General features: G+C 37.4%; 1 protein-coding gene across 1 annotated transcript in view; it reads left to right on the forward strand.

Annotated features, from left to right (window-relative positions):
• LOC118736902 (putative transcription factor capicua) overlaps positions 1-17,823 on the forward strand; it is a gene marked incomplete in the record, with an annotated part of 182,437 nt that overhangs the window by 149,085 nt on the left and 15,529 nt on the right.

The raw sequence follows: 17,823 nt of genomic DNA on the forward strand, positions 1-17,823 counted from the left end.
GAATAATAGCCAAAACTCTTCAAAGTAAGGCGAGTCTATTATTTCGGCCGCCAGTGTACATACATCTAAACATATTTAGTGTTTTAATTCAGTATTTTCGCTTTGAGTTTTGTCTTAATTTTTCATAATTTTTATTTGTTTTATAATTCTTTTTCTTTCATTGTATTTTCTAAAGCGTATATGTTTGTGTTTTTTTTTTGCTATTTGATGATTATTTATTTTTTTCGTTATTACATATTTTTGCATTATTTAATTGCAATTTGCTGCATTATCCGGCACCTCAATGCAAAAACGTCGGTCGCAATGCGTTGAGTGCCAAATGCAATGCTAAGTTTTTCTAATAATTATACAAAAGTTATGTATGTATGTATGTATGCATTGTGTGTGTTTTTTGTCTTTCGTGTATTTTGTGCTTCTGTGCTGCATTATATGCAATTAATTTATTCGCTACTGCTACTTTTTTTGTTGTTATTTTTGTTCGTTTTCTACGCTTGTATTCTATTTTCATTTTAATTAAATCACATGCTGCTGCACTTGTTCGCTTAATCCCTTACTCATTGTCTAATTGATGTGAAAATAAACAATAGTGCGAGTACAATGCATCATTTTTCAGTTTTTAAATTCAATTTGACGACTTTAATTTGAAAATGTTTTCTTTTGTTATCTTTTTATACGCTATCACATTTGCCCCTTACTGATCTACGTACAAATTTTGAATATTATTATTTTTTTTTAACTAAAAAAAACAACGAACATCACTTTGATGTCACAGTGTCGAACAGAAGTTAGTTTAGCTGAGCTTCAAGTGGCTGCTGCTGTTCCTAGCCGCACATGTCGACCTACAGGTTGGTCCTCTTTGTGGTGCTACAAAAATATCGAAGCCCCTACCCATCTTTGAACCATTTACTGGAGACAAAAAATCTAAACAGTTGCCAGATGATCAACTTTGCTGCTGCGTTTGGATCGTTCGGAAACGTTCTCAAGAAGAACAGAATGAGAACGAAACTTTTCGGAACGTTTCCAATGAGACAAAAATTATAACGAAATTATCGAGAACCATGATGGTTAATCCTAAGCCAGAGATAATCTGGATCTTTTGTTATTTTCTGTGCAAAAACACATAAAATAAAATTAAAAAAAAAAAATAATAATAAAAAAAAAAAAAGTTCGTGTCTTAAGTCTTTCGTTGACTTCATTTTCATAATTATCTTTCAGTTCTTATTTGATTTATTTTTTATGGAGCGGTATGAGAAAAGTTTTGTTATCGCTTCCATTTTTCGCGAATAGTTCAGAGAAGATTTGTTCCCGTTTCGTTTTCGGTCAGAAAGCTCCGGAGATTTTAGTTCTCAAATTGTTCTTCAAAAGGAAGTTCCTTAAATTTTGTTCCCGTCTTGTTTTTCTCCAGGACATTCCGGATACTTTTGTTCCCACTTTATTATCTTACAAAATGTTCCCGAAAGTATTGTTGGCATTTTGTTCTCTTTGGGAACGTTCCACAAGATTTTGTTCTTATATAATTTCCGTTGAGAACGGTCTCGACAGTTTAGTTCTCATTTCGGTTAAGGTCTTAAGCGTTTTTTGACAAAAGCGTGACGTCCCAGTGGGAAAATTTAATTCGTCACCTCTGACGTTTCGTTTTCGAAAACTAATACATATCTACATAAATATGTATGTATGTATGTACACACACACAATTAACAGCGTTGTGTAATTCTGCTGCTAAATATTTTTATTTCACGTTCAAATGTCTGACTTCATTTTGGATATATATTTTTTTTTTTTAATATTTTTATACTCCATATTTGTTGCCCTTTCGTAATGGCACATGCGTGTATGTATACTCGTAAAATCCGAAAATAAACAAGAGTGTGCAAGTAGAACACTCCATCATCAGGAACATGAACGCGGTTTCAGCTATGGATTGTTGATATGCAATTCATGCCCAGGCCGAGTGCAGCCAGCCAACCAGTCAGTTAGTCAGTCAGTCGCACATTCAAAGTAGAAACTTCATTCGCACAAGCAAATCATATACACATATGTATCGCATTGTTGACGTGCTGCCGCTGTCGCTGCTACTCAGTTACGCTAGAATTCCACGATAACGTAGACGGGCACACGCTGACAGGACGGGTGGATGGGCGAACGGGCGAACGGATACGATGCCAGCAACATAAACAAGCGATAGCAACAAGAAGCAGCGAAGATAAGTGCGCGCACAGACAAGCGCATTACTATGCAGAGTCACTCGCGGCTTCCGCTCAGGCTGCCACCAGCTATGTACATAGTACTACGCCATGTCTGTGCTTGTATCGGCGGCGCGGAGCAGTGAATCTGGCAGCATTTCTTCCATCAACACCACTGCCATCAAATCAACCGCGCGTAGGCTCTCAAAGTTATTGCCATCAAGTTGTCTTTAACTTTAAAATGCAAGTTGCACACTGCTTCTGCTTGTTGCAAGGAAGCTGTTAATGGCCTGGCCTCGGTGGTCGTGGTGAATGGGAGTTGGAAGGTTGGAAGTTGCCTCTCTACGCTACGCCGCGGCGCGCCGCTGAAATTTTTGACCAAGCTGTGGCAGCTATAGCAGATTGTTGCATACAACCCCAACACAGACGCACATACATACCTATTCAGAAGTACATTCTTTATATTTATGCAAAAATTGTACTCATTTCACGCGCTCGTTGCTAGGCCGCCTAGCACCGTCTGCTAGCCGCTGTCGCCCGTTTTATTCGACACTTTTTTTTTGTTGTTTATGTGCGATAGCTGCCGCTTAGTGTTGCCCATCAAGAAACCAGCCAGCCAGCCAGCACTTACCGGCAGCCCCGCATTATGAATCGTAAAAAGCGCTCGACAACAAGAAATTGCATAGGCTGTGGCACAATGCTGCTATATACAGTCATATATGTACATTAGGTTGGTGCCAAAAACTAGTATAGTAACTATATTTTATAGGTCCGCCAAAACCCCCAAAAAATACAGTGGTTGTATAAATAAAAAATCTTTATTATTAAACACTGGTTAAATAAACAATTGCGTGTCGTTATTGAAAGTCTCCTGAAGAGAACCAGGGTTTTTTGATCGAAATAATAATGGTTTTCAAGAATTCTATAGCATTTCTAAGAAAAGTTTATTTTCCCCATATTCATACATGGAGCACTTTGTGCGCTTTGGGCGACTCTACATATTTTTTGAGTTCAAAATAAAAAAATAGGGGTATATTTTTTCCCATATAGAACAATCCTTGGGGGTGGGAGCATTAAAATTCCCACTTTACTTATTATGGACCACCCTGATGTACATGAATGTTGTATGTATGTTTGTATGCACTACATACATGCAAATATTTTCAACCTTACACACACACACACACACACACACACGAAGTTCATTTCGCCTTCTAACTATGAATACGATTTTACTTCTTTTATTTAGCCTTTGCCTTTTCCACTTTTTTCTGCCTACATTTGTTTTTGCAAATTGCAAAAAATATTTAAATCAAAGTCATGAATACATTTGATGAGTGAATGGAATGAGCGAGAGAGAGAGAGTGATTGGGGGTAATAGTGTTAGAGGTGGACGAGGGGAGTTGGGCTCGTTATGCTGCACTAGAAATGCATGATGCACTTACTCAACTTGGCTCTCGCTATTGCTCTCATCGTCTCAATTATTACTCTCATGACCGTTGTATGTACATATGTATTTTATGTAGCCTTCTATGAAAAACAAAAACCAATATTATATTCGCGCTGCAACGAATTCTTTTTCATAATCCAGCAATACTAAAAGACTAAGCTCAATATCTATTTTAACGAAGACCGATGCAATGCGATGTGATATATGTATTTTTTTTTTGTTCTAAGTTGCAGCTTGTAAGGTGTAAGAATAGTACGGCAATTCCTCGGCAGCAAATCAGCTCTGGGACATTGCCATAATCGACGTACCCGCCCGAGGCAATACTGGTGATTTTACAGTAAAACCTGGATATAAGTGAAAAATGCAAAATTTTTGAAAAAAAAAAATTGTTATACCTAACCATTGTTTCTTTTATAACGGGATTCTTACCGTCAACATATTGAGAATTCGCTATGTAGAGGCTTTTGAGTTGACACTATCTATGATATTTTTAGTTTTTTTGTTTTATCACGGTTCATCGAGGTTTCACTGTACAATGGTGGAGTGAATTAAATACATACAGTGTTGCCATTTATGGACTTTTCCTACTAAAATTAATAGGATTTTTCTTCTTGGTAGGTTAATAGTTTCAAAAAAAAAAATAGAATCGGTTTGTCTCCAAACTAAATTATAAATCCATTTCTACTTCTCCTTAAGAACTACATAAGTGAACGCGGAATAGGGTAATTTTACTGAGCTCGTGATCTCTGACCGCCTCCTTCTTGCTAGTTCCAGAAAGTACAAGTGTTTATATTTGCCTTTGGGGGTATCCCAGTACCACCGCTACAGATTCATCCAAACAAACTCCCACCTTGGCCAATCCGTCTGCTCTCTCGGTGCTTGACTTAGTCACCAAGCGTAGCTCCATCTTGCATTCTTTGACTTGCTGTCTAGCTGGCTATTCGAAGAACTTCTATTGCAGTTTCCAAATAGGCTAGAGTCCATAAGGTTGGACTGGTTTGAAATAAATTATATTCGCTAAAATTTTTGCTGAAATTATCCTTCCAACGTCCGATGGATTTTTATGAGGAGCTTTTTTTCGGATGGGAATTAAACCTGTTCAATAAATACGAACAACAATTCGAACCTCTATCAAACGTAAAATTCGAATTAAACTCGCTTCCTGCAAGAACAAAAAGAAACCCGTTTACTTACAAGTAGTAGAATTTGCGAAATTTGAGTTTTTTTATCATTTTCCCCCCGCAGACATTTACACATTTTGCATCTAACGACTCGTAGAAAATATGTACATACATATGTACATGTGAATTTGCAGCTCAGCGCAACAGCGTTGATAATGGACTGGCATATTTATTTTTGTTTCCGACCACCACTGTTCTCCCACACGTACGCGCTGGTATTTTATCCAGTCTCTGACTTTTCAATGACAATTCCAGTACGGGACACATTTGCATTCGCGCTCTTGTTGGACACTAATGCAACGCTCTCACATGCACTCGTGGTAGCCGAGAATGAGCCGTCACACGACGGGAAAGTCTGCGTAATTTTAGTTAGAGAGAGAGAGAGAGGGAGAAAAAAAAGTATATTGGAATGAGTAGTAGTGCGATTTTAAGTGGGTTCGGAAAGGGTTGCTTTGCGGTGGTGCGCCTTCATGCGGTGCACTTTAAAAATGCCTTTTATAAAAATGTTGTCCGTATATTCTTTTTTTTATAGTCTTTCATTATGCTTGCAAAAATGGTTGCCTATACGATATTCGCAATCGTTCACGAATGCACACACTTTTATTTTCATATGTTTGTATGTATTCAGATTTCGTCTAAAGGCACCCCACGAAGTGCTATGCCAGACAAGCGCAAAGGCGGTAAATACCCACCAGGCTCAACCTAGTAGTAACTAAATGGCTGTACTTTCGCTGCTTCTGTTAAATTTCCCGCACAATGCTTCTGAATGAGATCGTGGAGCTAAAAAAAAAAAGTCAAGTCGCACCAGCTACCCAATTTTTACCAATTACCTTCGAACATTGCACAACAATGCACTGCATCTCTGATTCTAACCCCTTATTGTCTCTTCTTTTAAATTTCTGCAAATGTTTCTTTATTTGATTTTTTTTTTCGTCTCTTTCTTTTCGTGTTTCATACATATCGTAAGTCCTTACCTATAGCCGCGCATCTTTTTGCGTTCCGCTTTTCTTCTCACCTTTTTCCTACTTACGAGTGAGCTTGGTGCGCCGATATCAATCTTATGTCTGAGGCTAGCAGAGGCAAACTTTCAGAAATTTCGAATCACTCCAATCACTCGCGACCCAGCTTAAATTCTAAAACAAAAAAATCGCATTCTTTTATTTGTAGCATTTCTAATTTGGCTTTTTTCTGCTGAGAACTGTTTCATCATTCTCGTTTCTATCAGCGTAGCCTTCATCCTTGCATGTCTAAAAATGAAGATTGACGTCTTAGTTTACAAGCAGCCACAGTTGTGGGCGCGTCACTGGAGCTCGAAGTGCAGCAGTAAAATTTAAATCAGCTGCCTAGAAGCTTCATATATATGCTCTTGCACAATTATTTGTGCATGTATGTACATAAATATGTATGTATGTATGTATGTTAAAGTTGCATTCAGCAACATTAGCCACGCACGTCTACTCTATTCATCGAGCTGAAATGCAACACTGCATTCTTTGCGCTGCTGCTTTTGTGCTCCACACTACATCCGCCTCAGCAACGTTGATGATGTTTCTTCTTCTTCTTCTGCCTCATCCTCCTTCTCATTTTCTGCCTACACGCGCACAACGTATTTGTCGAGTGGGGTTACTGACATTCATTCGTCGTTTGTCCCGTCATCATAGAGTCGTACGTACGATTTGAGTCGTCTGCACGTCTACGCTGCACTTGCTCGCATTCCACACTCCCTTCTGTTATCGTTTTGTTGTTACATATGTATGTATGTATGTAGTTGGTGGTTCTTGCATTGCATTCGTAGGCTCGTTAGTTCATTACTTCGACGTTGTTGTTGTTGTTGTTTTTTTTTTGTCTCGTAGATTAGCAGCAATTCGTGTGATATTGCCATCAATTCATTCGTTAACGCCGTCTGTTGCCAATCGTCGTATTCGTGATTCTTTTGTTCAATTTGTTCTCTGTTCATTGCGCTCTTGTGTCTTGTCTTTTCTATTTTCCGTTTATGGTTTTATGTTTAAGAGTTGAGGAGTTTTCATCAAGTGCATCTCATTTTTCTAATTATTCAAGTTGTGAGTCAGAATCTGTTCAAGTCTTTCTCTTGCTCACTTTTCTTATTTGTTCGTTGTCTCTAATTATAATTTTGCGCATATATTTTTATTTTTATTTTGTATTTGTTCTTAACTTGCTATCTCATTGTGGTTAACTTTGATTCTAAACGCACTCTCGTGATTGCAATATTTACATACATATATGTAAACGTAGTCCCGTTACAACTGTAACTTCAAAAGGATTTGAACTTTGCACTTGTTTTGAATTACCTACATATCAGAAAACATGTTTAAACATAAAAAAGGGCACCATGTGTACACAATAACCCAAGACGAACACAAGAATTGTCAAAAATTATTACTTTCTTGCTTGGTTGAAAGCATTTCTCGGTTGTTGTTCATACCAAATGCAGAGATGGGCTTGGTTTTCCATTGTGTTCCTGGGCACGCTTGCCTTCTTTATCTACCCATTGGTGCCGGATCAAAGGATCCTTTTACCGGAAGTTTCGCCAGCCATACATACAGCAGGTCCAAGCCAGGGCAATGGTACTATTTTAGCGCGTCATCGCGTCCAGGACTGAAGACAAACTGATACGGCCCAATCATTAGCTTCATGAAGGGCTTCAGTCTTTCACGCAGCAGCGTCCCTAGGAGTTTATCAGCAATGCTGGTATATAAATATGCCACTCCAGCTCTTTTTCGTCACCTTTGAATCGCTAAATCGGTGTCAGCTCCGTGAGCATTGTTGTTTTGAAGCCGCTTTATTGCTGTTCTTAACTTGTCTTGGTTGGGTGGAACTTACATCGGCGTCGCCAATCAATGGCGGCAGTTCTTGGTGGCGGGTACTTTTTAACTACCATGTTCCGTGCTAGTTTTTACTTGGCTGGTTGCAAGCCCAGCGCACAACCCATTTCTAGTAGGCTTTATCATCTCCGCCGTCCCACAATCTCTGCTACGCCATTGCCGGGGCATATTCGTATGACCAGTAACAACAACTTAAGAAATTAGGTGTAAATATTCAAATTCCTGCGCTTTTCCTGCATTCACAAGATGAGGGAAAGGTTAAAGCTTCGAATAGCGCAGCCGCAAGCCGTCGAATCTACATACGACGTCATATTGCGCCTCGTGAGAATACTACTTATTTAGCAGTATGTACACTGTTTCATTGGATATAGTATTACCACCGCATTTGGTGCTAAAATTATAAGAAAAACATTATCATAAGACACTCATCTTCGGAGGCCGGGACAATCTCGGCGCATTGACGATGCTTCCTTCTGCTAAGTGAATACCCGCAAATGGATAGGATTTGAGAAATATTTTGTTAGCGTTACATTCAAGGAACAATTTCCTACTTATCTAGTTCCACCGCGCAACAACAGTACACACTTTGTTTATCATCGATCTATGTACTATGCTGTTGTGATAAATTTTAGGGGCTCGCTTTTTCTCCTTCTCTCCCCCGTTTCTTATTTCTCTTCTATAATGCTTTTAAACAATTTCACCGAAAAGTGGACGATAAGAAAGGTGGAAAGTGTTGACCGCAATGACAACAACAAGAATAACGTAGGCTAGTTCATAAATAGCAATTAAGATAACAATGAGTATGAAGAGACAGCCGTAAGAAGCCAGTCAACCCTGACAGCCGGCCGGCTATTTGTACAAAAAAAAAAAAAATGGGCAAAAGGTTTCTTGAACCTTGACAGTATTGTTGCTCTTTCCTTTTCATTTTTTTTTTCTATGCTATTTGCTAGCGAACATAGAAAATACAGTAACTTTTGTTTATGATGTACGCTTGTGTTGTTGTTGTTGTTTAATGGCTCTCGTTAGGTTGCCATTTCGATTTTCTCTCTGTCTTTTACCTGTTTTATTGATTCCGTGGATGACTCAATGGAGTTTCGATTTACTTTTTACGAAGAAGTGTTGTAATGGCGGAGTGTAGTGTTTTATTTATTTTTTTGTTTTTTTCACTGTCATTTTTTTTTAGCCAAAATTTGTAATTGTCCGATATTGCAAAAGTCATTCGAAGAATTCATACAATTCCATGAGATTCTCCAATTTCGGCAGACAAACAACTTGGAAGGGCTTGAGAACGTAGAAAGCGAAAGCCGAAGAAATACATATACAGTGACTCAAACAAGTGTTCACGTGTGGGTTTTTTTTTATATTCCCAGTGTGTTTTCAATATAAATTTTCTACCGACTTCAAAAAAAAGGAGAAGATTATCAATTCGTCGGAATATATATTTTTTTGTATGTTACCGCACAACTTTAGACCACGTCAGCCGAGTTCGATAATTCTTTTTCTATCGGAAAGGTGGTGTCTCCGAGGTGGTACTCATAAATTTTTATTTGCGAATTGAAGTTGGTTTTGTTTTTTGCTTAAAAATTACTTGTTTTTTTTTTTGTTATTTTTAACTGACTTCACAAAAATGAGAGATGTTATCAATTAAGTTGGGAACTAGCATTTTCTCAACTTGAGAAACAGTTCTTTTTTCATGCAAAGAAAAATGCCCTTTTCGTTGAGAACGCTATGATCCTCCACTTGAGATACTATTGAGAAACAACGTTGGAGATTTGAGAAATACCTTAGTTCTCAACTTAACCTCAAGTTGAGCTCAAACCTAAATGTTTGTTGGGAAAGTTCTGAAAAATATTCACTCGTTTTAATTTTATAAGCCCAGTACCATATACCAAAACATTTTGCTAGTGCCAAGTACACACATATGTATGTATGTATGTATATGTGACCAATTTCTATATATGTAAGTAACTATACAAATTTTTGTTGGGGTAGCTAATGGCTTACTCATACCACTTTAGTCTTCTTTAACTTTGTTAGCTAGGCGTTGAATCGTAAATTCCACAAAAGTTGTCAACAATACAACTACACTCCGCGTTAATTTACATATGTACATTAGACTGCATCACCGAAAAAAAAGTTGCGGTTTTTCCGCCAGGATTACAAAATTTATTATATTTTAAGACGTCCGCCAAAATATTTCTGAAAAATATTAAGATTTAAGTGAGCTGGACCGATTTGAAAATACCTTCAAAAATGGAGTTTTTTATGAATAAAAATAGTTTTTTAAAGAAGTTTTTGAAAAAAGTCCTCTCAGATGACAAAACAGATTAAGCTTAAAAAAATCTGCATAACAATATTTAGAAATCTTTTCAACGGAATCGTAAGAATGAGAGTTTTGATGCTGTTTTTTACTTATTTTCAAAGATTGATTTACGAAAAACTTGAATAACTGGGCCAAAAACTATTCTGATTTAGGCTTACACAATTTTTTATTTCTGTCCAAAAAAAAAGTCATTCGTGTCCCAATTTTTTTTGTTTTCAACTACCAACACATCTAAATTCAACTTTGAATGACGTTCGTTTATCTTACCTTCCTCTTTCATCCTTTGAATGAGTTTATTAACAAAGAAATAAAAAGGGTGAGAAAATACCTTTCCAATGACACCTCTTAAGTCTAAATCGGAAGAGTTTAGGTTCAGTTATTCAAGTTTTTCTTATACCAATCTTTGAAACAACTTAAAAAACAGCATCAAAAATCTCATCATTACGATTCCGTTCCACAAATTTTTTTTTATTTAATTTTTTTTTAATTTTTATGCAAATTTTTTTAAGCTTAAACCATTTTGTAATCAAAAAAAATCTTTAAGAAACTATTTTTATTCATAAAAAACTCCATTTTGGAGGTCAAATCGGTCCCGCTCACTTAAACCTTAATATTTTTCCGAAATATTTTGGTGGGCGTCTTAAAATATAATAGATTTTATAATTCCAATGGAAAAATAGTACCGATTTTTTTATTTTTTTTGTATGGGGAGTGATGCAGTCTAATGTACATGCATACTTACATGGGTCCATATTTGCAGTTATCTACATACATATGTACAAAAATATACATTTAAGTTTGTGGTTAGTTTGTTAGTCGCGCGCCTTTTTTGTTTTCAATTGCATGAGTCAGCGATTGGTCTCGACTTTTTAATCATGATATTTATGTATTTGTGTGTTATGCCTCAATAAGAATGCGTCAAACAAATGAAATACAAAATAGTGAAGAAAAATTGCTTACTTAGATCTATAATTCCTACTACAAATGGCTACTTAGTTAAGTAAAATAGCCGACCGCGGAGTCATCTCACACACGAAGCGCGACCAACAAGGCCCAGTCCCAGTTAGTAACTTGAACGATTGATACCCAGTAGGAAAAATTTACCAAGCCTAAACAGTCACTTATCTAAAAATTTTTTGGATAAACAGGGTTTTTCTGGGTTTAAGAAAGTTTAAGTTAAGAAAAGAATAACGATGGTAAATAAGTCTTATTACCACATTTACCTTATTCATCCGAAGTGTAGATTGGACATTCTGCACTTGGTCCTAAGATTGTGTTCGTGAATGCCGTTGCTTTCATTTTGCACTCATGGCTGTCGAAGGGCGAGGTCAGGCAATGAGCGGCTTTTATTTCTAAGCGGCACCGCCCAACCTTTTAGGAATGCCGCTCACAGTCCGCTCATTGCGTGGCCACTTCAATAGCAAATCATATGTTTTAATTTTAAGTTGCTCAGCCGCTCGACGCTTTGCCGCTCATTGCGTGGCCTCAGCCGAATCGAGTGATCTTTTCACCATGCGTTATTCTATGTCAATATTATTGGAAAGCTCGTACAGTACCCGTTATCCACCTGAACAGTGCTATAGATCTCGCGGAGAATCGTTCTATCGAGACCCTCAAAACCGTCTCGTCTGTGTTCGACATCGTCCACGTCAACGCAAATTAACAGAGACCAGCGCCGCCTTGTTTTTCCATCTTTGAGCACTTGATATAGATGGCGATACAGTCCAACCTGTCGGTAAGCCAGCGGCCCGTTTTTCTGTAGCTGGAGAATGTATAGAAATCCTGATACAGAAGTCCCAGATTGACATAATTTTATCAGCTTAGATCTCTTTATGCCGCTCTCTTTCTAATCAAATCACACTACTTGTTACATACTACATTTTGGTATTGGTTAGGCGTTAGCTCCGCTAGTGCTACTAGTTCCTACAGGGACACTGCCATCGAACTCTCACATACTTATCTACATACAATGCTACATGGTACATTTTCTGCACTTCGTATGCTTTTCTTCTTAGATGCTCTTTTCCTTCGAGTTAATCATTTTGCCAAGCATGCGTAGTTGTTACTGCTCGTATAAATGAGATTGCATCAGTTTGGATCGAACAGTCAGAAATCGAGCATACTTTAAGAATTTACTTTTTTTCGCGCGATCACTAGTCTCTCTACAGCGCTTCAAAAAAAAAAAAAACAAAGCCGACATGAATCAAAAAAGTAAAGTATGTAACAAAAAACGAAAACGAATCGCTCAAAACATTCAGAACCTCAGAAGCCGCCAAAACCTATGCTAAGCGGGGATATAGTGATTTTATATACAAAAAAAAAAACTGCAATTTCTGTGAATTTCAAAGTAAACAGTGGGTATTTCTACTCCGCCTTTCGGTGTAAACTCGGCTGTAAATTTGCGAAACTTGCACTTAATAAACTGTTTTCATTTTTTTTATCATCACTTCCTGCAATCTCCACTTCCGCGCCCCGCTTTAAGCGATGGCGAAGAGACATCTCAGTGCGGGTGGTGGTGGTGGCATTCGGCAGTGTAAAACTTTAAAAAGAACGCAAAATTGTGAAATTCGAGTCGTCGGTCGGTGTTCGCTGCTCGCTGCTCGCCTGGTCAGGGTCCGTTGGCGCGTTACTATGCCTTCCTCTTAATTAAACCGCAAGATTCGCTTAATTGAATTGCTCCAATTTGGCTGGTCGTAAAATGAGTTTTAAATATTTTATTTGTTAAAGTGCATGCATTGTGTGTGTGTTGTGTTTATTTGTGTGTTGGTATAAGTACGTTTTTTCTGCAGTTTAGTTACACGAAGTAGCAAAAGTTCGTTGGACGTAAAGTATGTGAGAATTAAATGCACATACATATATCCGACCATCCACAAAACTTCGTACCTAAATTTTGTTTTAAATTCGGAATAATAAGTTTAAAATTTTGATGAACATTTGTTGAAATTCGTCAAGTTTTTATAAATCGTGTAGAAAGTTTTAAATTTTTACTTAAAAGTGTTTGGCTAGTGATCTATAATTTTATAAAAAAAAAATAATAATTGTCAAATAAACAAAACAAAAATAGCATAAACGTGTTAAAATGTCAAGTCTCTATTTATTTGCCCGCCACCGTACATATATACATACATATGTATGTGCCTACGTATGCACGCCGTCATAAATTTGGAAAAAATTTAACATTTTAACGGATTCCCGATTTATCTGCGTGAATAACATATGTATATACATACATATTTAGCTTTGCGGTCAACACTCATTTCCTTAATACCAAAGCTGCAAATGTACGATTGGTTGACCATATTAGTGATTTGAAAAAGGCTTGGCTAAAACCAAAAGTAAAGAAAAATTTAAATCGTTGGTGAAGACAAAACATTCATTTCGTATGCCCTACGCAAACATAGCAAAAGAAGCAGCAAATAGAAACATACATACTTGTGACACTGCGTTGATTTGCTTGACAATGTGACTGACTGTCACCTCTTGCCACAATTTAATTTGTTTCCATTAACGCGGCGCTTCATTTTGACCACAAAATATCAAACAAGCAACCAACAGGCGAACACGCAGTTCGATTGACAACAGGCGCGAGCCGTTGACTATTCGGCTGAGCGGCTCGCGATATACAGTTATGTGAAAAACAATAGGCACACGACATGTTGCCCAATTGTGGCTGTTTTTCTTTTGTTTGCTTAATGTCAATTATTTCTTTTAGGTCATTCCATGTAAAAGAGGAAACCGACATAAATTTTAAAATTTTTCTTATTATCTCTATATCTCTTTTTAAATAACTACATTTCGTTAACCAGTTGAAGGATATGAAAAAAATAAAAATAAAACGAAGTTATAATTTTTGTCTACGGAAACTTTTACTTCATTCATAACTACTTTACAGCAGTCACAAGGACATGTTCCGCCAGTCACAAATTTAAATATTTGTCAATATGTTCCTATGAAGTTTATATCAGCCTAATTTTTATTGAATGCGAAAGCGCATAGCTCGCATTTTACAACACAAAAACATTTTTCGCGAAATTTATGTTTTTTGGTCAAAATTCTTCTTTGTGTCACAATCACATTCATTCAGATGATAGTTACATATAACTAAGAAATAGTTTCGTATTTTTTCAAAAAGGGAATTTTATCCATTTTTTTACATAGAACTATAACCTATGTCAAAAAATATGTTTCGCTGTTGTTCCGATGACATAGTTATAATCCACAATTCAACACATTCTGTAGTAAAATGTCCCATCAGTCACAATGGAATGGCCGTTTTTTTTAAATACAACTCATTATATAACAAAAAACATTACAAAATACAACAAAAATAAGGTTTTTGTTATGAATTTTTAGAAAAATTCTAAGTAACTGTGTATGGGAGAAAATGCGTGACAGCATATGCAAAAAAAAAAAATCTCAAATCAATGCGAACTCTTAGAGCCACTTGAAGCTTGTACTCTATTAAGCTAGAATTTATTGGGTCAAAATGTCGTGTCCCTATTATTTTTCACATGACTGTACTATGTGCTACATACATACACATACATATAGACGTCATAGTCAAAGGATGATTCAGTGCGTTGTCGGTAAGGATAGCAATAATTTCTGCTTTTTGTTTTTCTCGTATACCTATTTGCCTCTTTCCATACTGCATGGAGAAACAAGTCTTGCAGTGGCCACGTCACGACGATGATACCACTACGGGTGGGTGGCTGCTGAGCAAGTCAGCATCAACACAAAAACATAGATAAACACGCAACGGCGTATAAATGACACTCGAAATGTGTTTCTACTGCGGCAAGCACATTTTTCCCATTCGATTTTATGATTTTATTCCCCTTTTCTTTTGTTTTTTCTTTAATTGTTGTGTAGTAGTGTTTTTTTTCTTTTTTTTTTTTAATTACTTCCTCATCTCTTTGGCGCGCAACTTGTGCGCCTGCTTTTTGTTCTCCGCCATCGCTGCCACCCGCACTCAGTTACCTTGACTGTTGTTTCCATTTGCCGCGCGACAAGCGCCGGAATCTGCCAGCAAAAGTCATTTGCTGCACTCGCTTGCGCGCTCCTCTATATCTATAAATTTCCTCTGATTTCTCCTTTAGTCTGCTTGGCGCTTTGGTGTTCGTCGACAGCCTCGACTTTGACGAGCTTGCACCGAGAACTTGGCATGCAATGGTACGAGTAAGCACGATGAGCGTTAGTGTGTCCGCTCGCTGCTGGACTGCCTGTTAGTCCTTGTTGCCGTCACGCACCAGTGTCTACAGCTCACCTCCCACCGCATGGAGCTACATACATAAATGCACTCGTGCTATGCCGCCACACTCATCGGGCAGTCAACCCAAAAAGAGGCTACCGCGCTCAAATGCTCTGCTCTCAACACAAAACAAACGCCACCGCCCTTACCATAACCGTGATCCATGTTGCTTTTACAGCATTTATGAACTAGGGAATGGCAGAAGGAATGTAGCCGGTTGCCCTCGATCTCTTATCTCATATTGGCTTGGCTGGAATTACACTTTATTTTCGAAATCTGCCACCCAGCCAGTCAGCATACTATTTTTCCCATTTTTTGGCGTTTTTCTTTTTCACCTATCTGGCTCTGCTAACTGCACTAATAACTTTGCTCGCTTGCATATCAACACAAATATCAAAAGTTGTGTCTCTCATGTTTGCGAAAAGTATGAAAAGTACGACACAACGAAAGCGCAAAAAGTGCATAGTTGATTGATTGAAGGACGAACGAACGGAAGGAAGGGATATTTGGTAAATGTGTTAGGCCTCACTGGTGGTACGCCCACCAAACACGCCCGGCAACGGAAATATGTACTTTTCGCCGTGTAATGCAGCGTGATGAAGGTGTCTGGGCAGCACGGAGACAGGGCACAACAGATTTTAGTCTACGTACTGACAAAATATGAAGTTGTTGAAGAATAAATAAACGAGAAGAGTGGAAAAATATTCATCGATTTCTATTCGTTCGTGGTCGCTTGTACGCTCTATGGTCAGGTTAGACAGCAACAACACTGCCATGTGGCAACGGTGGCATCTAATTGTTGATTTGACGTGTTTGATTTTGCACGAGATAAAATCGTTACTTTGTTTCGTTCGTTAAGCTAGCGAAGCTGGTGGTTGAGTGAAAGCTAAGAGGAAGAAATAATATGTAAGTTCATGAACTTTTGAGTGAACAGGATGCAATAAATTGACGGTGATGGAAAATAGTTGTGTACTACATTCTATTATGCGGCAACAGCATGAAACTCACTTTGAGCAATGAAAAATTTTAGTGTCTGAATACAGAACTCAAAATTAAGAAAACCCTTATCATCTACTGGTAAGTGTCTAATTTTTATAATCCTGGTCTAATCCATGTCTAATTCTTACTACTTTCTTAAGTAATCCTTGTTACTTACTTTAGTAAGGATAAGACATGGATTAGATAAGGACTAGAGACATGGAACGCTTAAAAATAATAAGGATTTCGGTTTTTGAGCCTATGGATACAAAAGATATGGAATAAATTAACCGACGAAAACTTGCGTGCCGCTTGCGCTTTTCTCTCAAAGTGTTTACCGTTGGTAAACCCAAATAAAGCTTAAATTTAAAAACTGATAAATTTGGTTAAATCTGTGAAATCTGTGAAAAACTAACTATAAAATACTTTTTTTCGCAACATCTATAAAGGATCCTTTTATTTTCCATAACAAAAAAAGGAAAAAGGTTTTCGTCGCCACTCTGTATACAACTGACAAATCTTTCCTCAGAAAAGTGGACATGCTTCAGTAATTTTAAATGTTTTTGGGTCGCATTGATAAGTGCCATGGGCCACGGGTTGGATAGGCCTAAAGACCTAAGGCAACCGGACGATTAACGCGACAGTCGTTTGGCTACAGTAATTTACATGAGCTAACCGGTAAATCAGAATGGGGGAAGAAGAGACTGCAATTTAATAACCCAATGAATGGGTATGGTTGTTTACATGTACATACTTATGTATGTATGTATGTTATTAAAAAAAAAATATTTATTCGGTCAAAAAATGGTGGGTAGGCACTGTGGCCAATAGTACTCATCAATTACCATCTCTGCGTGCTTATAAGTCATGCAGAGTCCGCAGACACTGTAGACGAGTTGTCCAGAGGATGCGCCAGACTAGGCTGAGCACGCTTTGAGTTGCCATCAACTCATTACTTCAATAAAATAGGCTCTGCTATGTATATGACATTTGGGAAGTGCATATACGAAAATTTCATAAATTGTATAAAGGAAATTGTTGCACATGCAGCTGTCTGTGCTGGCCTTTTTATGCCGTTCGATCGAGAATGTAGTATGCCCATCTTACATCTTTCAGAACCTGCTGTTTGCCGTGTATTGAGGTTATGGTTATGGTGACCAGATTTCTGTGATTAAAAATCGGGATATTTCTAAAGCATCGAATCAAAAAATGCAAATTTGTTTTTAGAATAAAAAGACATAACATATTTTAAATACAGTTTTATTTAAAACTAAAAGGGAAAAAACTTGAAAGACTATCACAAAGATATCTACACACAATATATCGTACACCTTCTTCAAAAGAGGCAAAACTCAAAATGTGGCATTTTTGAAATCATGCTCTAAAAATGTACACAGAGCTTTTACTTACCTTTCAGCAAAAGCTGGAGAACATTTTTTTTTTTATAATTTGTTTAAAAACCTTAAGGTAAACTCTCCCTTGGCCATATGATTGTCATGTGCTAAGAAATAGTTTTTCGCATATTCTAACAAAGGTGTAATTTTGAGTTGTGCTCCTTTTGAAGACGGTGTGCGATATATCTACAGCTTATATTTTTCATATCCATGCATTTTT

This window comes from Rhagoletis pomonella, unplaced genomic scaffold, assembly GCF_013731165.1.
Source record: "Rhagoletis pomonella isolate Grant_MI unplaced genomic scaffold, Rhpom_1.0 Rhpom_scaffold_00001, whole genome shotgun sequence".
Classification (NCBI taxonomy): Eukaryota; Metazoa; Arthropoda; class Insecta; order Diptera; family Tephritidae; genus Rhagoletis; species Rhagoletis pomonella.